General features: G+C 35.0%; 1 non-coding gene across 1 annotated transcript; it reads right to left on the bottom strand.

The window, feature by feature from the left end:
* Positions 1–3,632: 3,632 nt before the first annotated feature.
* On the bottom strand, positions 3,633–3,740 carry LOC127746266 (small nucleolar RNA R71). The gene has a single exon (XR_008007886.1). It is a non-coding gene; the product is annotated as a small nucleolar RNA R71 (small nucleolar RNA).
* Between the last annotated feature and the right edge of the window lie 311 nt (positions 3,741–4,051).

Here is a 4,051-nt window from a genome sequence, read left to right as displayed (position 1 = left end):
TAAGACTGCTTTCAGGACTCGTTATGGTCATTACGAGTACACTGTAATGTCTTTTGGTTTGACAAATGCTCCTGCGGTGTTTATGGATTATATGAATAGATTTTTCTGTCAATTTCTGGCTAAATTCGTTGTTGTCTTCATTGATGACATACTGATTTATTCCAAGACTGAAGAAGAGCATGCGGAACACTTGAAGACTATGTTGTAGATACTGAAGGAAAAGAAACTCTATGCCAAGCTGTCCAAATGTGAATTCTGGAAGAGTGAGGTAAAGTTTTTGGGACATGTAGTGAGTAGACGGGGGATAGCAGTTGATCCATCTAAGGTGGAGGCAGTGATGGAATGGAAGTAACCAACCAAAGTAACTGAGATAAGAAGTTTTCTGGGCTTAGCTGGCTATTACCGAAGATTCATTAAAGGCTTTTCGCAATTAGCTTTGCCATTGACAAAGTTAACCCGCAAGGATGCGGCATTTATTTGGCCTCCTGAGTGTGAAAAAAGCTTTCAGGCATTGAAGAAAAAGTTGACCACCGCACCTGTGTTGGTGTTACCTGAGCTGAATGAATCGTTTGAGGTGTACTGTGATGCCTCACTAAAGGGTCTAGGGTGCGTGCTGATGCAATATCGTAATGTGGTGGCGTATGCCTCACGGCAGTTAAGACCTCATGAAGTTAATTATCCTATGCACGATTTGGAACTTGCTACAGTTGTGTTTGTCTTGAAGGTGTGGAGGCATTATTTCTATGGGGTTAAGTTCCAAGTCTTCTCCGATCACAAGAGCTTGAAATACCTCTTCGATTAGAAAGAGCTTAATATGAGGCAGAGGAGGTGGATGGAATTATTGAAGGACTACGACTTTGAGTTGAATTACAATCCTGAACCTTGATCACTTATGTATTTTCAACGGTGGAGTTTCTACACACCATAGATTAAGGGTGTGGAGCTCTGTTGTACCTCGAGTTTTAATGCAATTACTACTATTTTCTATTCAATTCAGGTTATTTTTGTTCTAAGATATCCGTTGCACTTCAACCTGATGGATGTGATGATCTGTGACACTCATCATCATCCATCCTTATGAACACGTGCTTGACAACCACCTCCATTCTACTTTAGACCGAACAAATATCTCTTAGATTCCTTAATCAGAATCTTCGTGGTATAAGCTAGAATTATTGGCGGCCATTCTTAAGAATCCAGAAAGTCTAAACCTTGTCTGTGGTATTCCGAGTAGGATTTAGGGATTGAATGACTGTGACGAGCTTCAAACTCGCGATTGTTGGGTGTAGTGACAGACGCAAAAGAATCATTGGATTATATTCTGACATGATCGAGAACCAACAGATGATTAGTTGTGCTGTGACAAGAGCATTTGGACCATTTTCACTGAGAGGATAGGAAGTAGCCATTGACAACAGTGATGCCCTACATACAGCTTGCCATGGAAAGGAGTAAAAAGGATTGGATGAAAGCAGTAGGAAAGCAGAGATTCAGAAGGAACACAGCATCTCTACACACTTATTTGAAATTCCTACCAATGATTTACATAAGTATCTCTATCTTTATTTTATGCTTTATTTATCATAATTTTCGAAAACCATTATAATCATTTGAATCAACCTAACTGAGATTTACAAGATGACCATAGCTTGCTTCATACCAACAATCTCCGTGAGATCGACCCTTACTCACGTAAGGTTTATTACTTGGACGACCCAGTGCACTTGCTGGTTAGTTGTGCGAAGTTGTGAAGAATGTGAGTGAACCATAGTAGTGTGCACCAAGTCTTTGGAGCCATTACTAAGAATTGTTCGAGTTATAAAAAGTGTAAATCACAATTTTGCCTATCAAGTTTTTGGCGCTGTTGCCGGGGATTGTTTGAGTTTGGACAACTGACGGTTCATCTTGTTGCTCAGATTAGGTAAATTTTTTTCAAAATGTTTTCAAAAATCTTTTAAATTTTTTTCTTTTTTGTTTTTTCTAAAAATTATTTTCAAAAATAAAATAATACAAAAAAATTTTAATAAAATCATAAAAATAAAAATATTTTATGTTTCTTGTTTGAGTCTAGTGTCAATTGCATGTTTCAAAAACCTTTGCATTTTTTGAAAATTCATGCATGTATTTTTCATGATCTTCAAGTTGTTCTTGATAAGTCTTCTTGTTTGATCTTGATATTTTCTTGTTTTGTGTGTTTTTGTTGTTTTTCATATGCATTTTTGCATTCATAATGTCTAAGCATGAAAAATGTCTAAGTTTGGTGTCTTGCATGTTTTTCTTTTCTTGAAAATTTTTCAAAAATAAGTTCTTGATGTTCCTCATAATCTTCAATGTGTTCTTGGTGTTCATCTTGACATTCATAGTGTTCTTGCATGCATCTTGTGTTTTGATTCATAATTTTCATGTTGTGAGTCATTTTTGTGTTTTTCTCTCTCCTCATTAAAAATTCAAAAATAAAAATATCTTTTCCTTATTTTGCTCATAATTTTCGAAAATTTGAGTTGACTTAGTCAAAAATTTTTAAAAGTTAGCTATTTCTTATAAGTCAAGTCAAATTTTCAATTTTAAAAATTCTATCTTTTCAAAATCTTTTTCAAAAATCAAATCTTTTTCATTTTTTATTTATTTTCAAAAATTTTTTTCAAAGTTGATTTCAAAAATCTTTTCTAACTTCTCATCTTTTCAAAATTGAATTTCAAATCTTTTTCAACTAACTAATTTACTTTTTGTTTGTTACTTATCTTTTTCAAAACCACCTAACTAATTTTATCTCTCTAATTTTTGAAAATTTCCTTCCTCTTTTTTCAAAATTCTTTTAATCAACTAATTGTTTCAAATTTTAATTTTAATTTTATTTCTTAATTTTTGAAAATCACTAACCTTTTTTTAAATTAATTTTCGAACTCCTCTCTCTTATCTCTTTTCTATTTTTTTATTCATTTACTAACACTTCTCTTCATCTAAAAATTCGAACCCTCTCTTTCTCTGAGTTTGAATTTTCCTCTTTTATTTCTTCTATTCTTTTCTTCTTCTACTAACATAAAGGAATCTCTCTACTGTGGTAAAGAGGATCCGTATTATTATTTTTTGTTCCCTTCTTTTTCATATGAGCATGATCAAGGACAAGAATATTCTAAGCAGATCCTGAACCTGAAAGGACTCTAAAGAGAAAACTAAGAGAAGCTAAATTACAACAATCCAGAGACAACCTTATAGAAATTTTTGAAAAGGAAGAGGAGATGGCAGCCGAAAATAATAATGCAAGGAGGATGCTTGGTGATTATACTACACCTACTTCCAAATTTGATGGAAGAAGCATCTCAATCCCTTTCATTGGAGCAAACAATTTTGAGCTGAAACCTAAACTAGTTGCTTTGATGCAACAGAAATGCAAGTTTCATGGACTTCCATCAGAAGATCCCTACCAGTTTTTAACTGAGTTCTTGCAGATCTGTGAGACTGTTAAGACTAATGGAGTAGATCCTGAAGTCTACAGGCTCATGCTTTTCCCTTTTGCTGTAAGAGACAAAGCTAGAACATGGTTAGACTCACAACCTAAGGATAGCCTGGACTCTTGGGATAAGCTGGTTACAGCCTTCTTGGCTAAATTCTTTCCTCCTCAAAAGCTGAGCAAGCTTAGAGTGGATGTTCAGACCTTCAAACAAAAAGATGGTGAATCCCTCTATGAAGCTTGGGAAAGATACAAGCAGATGACCAAAAGGTGTCCTTCTGACATGCTTTCAGAGTGTACCATTTTAGATATAATCTATTATGGTCTATCTGAGTTCTCTAAGATGTCACTGGACCATTCTGCAGGTAGATCAATTCACCTAAAGAAAACGCCTGCAGAAGCTCAAGAACTCATTGACATGGTTGCAAATAACCAATTCATGTACACTTCTGAGAGGAATTCTGTGAGTATTGGGATGCCTCAGAGGAAGGGAGTTCTTGAAATTGATGCTCTGAATGCCATATTGGTTTAGAACAAAGTGTTGACTCAGCAAGTCAACATGATTTCTCAAAGTCTGAATGGATGGCAAAATGCATCCAA

The sequence above is a fragment of the Arachis duranensis genome, chromosome 3 (genome assembly GCF_000817695.3).
Source record: "Arachis duranensis cultivar V14167 chromosome 3, aradu.V14167.gnm2.J7QH, whole genome shotgun sequence".
Lineage (NCBI taxonomy): Eukaryota > Viridiplantae > Streptophyta > Magnoliopsida > Fabales > Fabaceae > Arachis > Arachis duranensis.
This window is presented reverse-complemented; position numbering and strand designations above follow the sequence as displayed.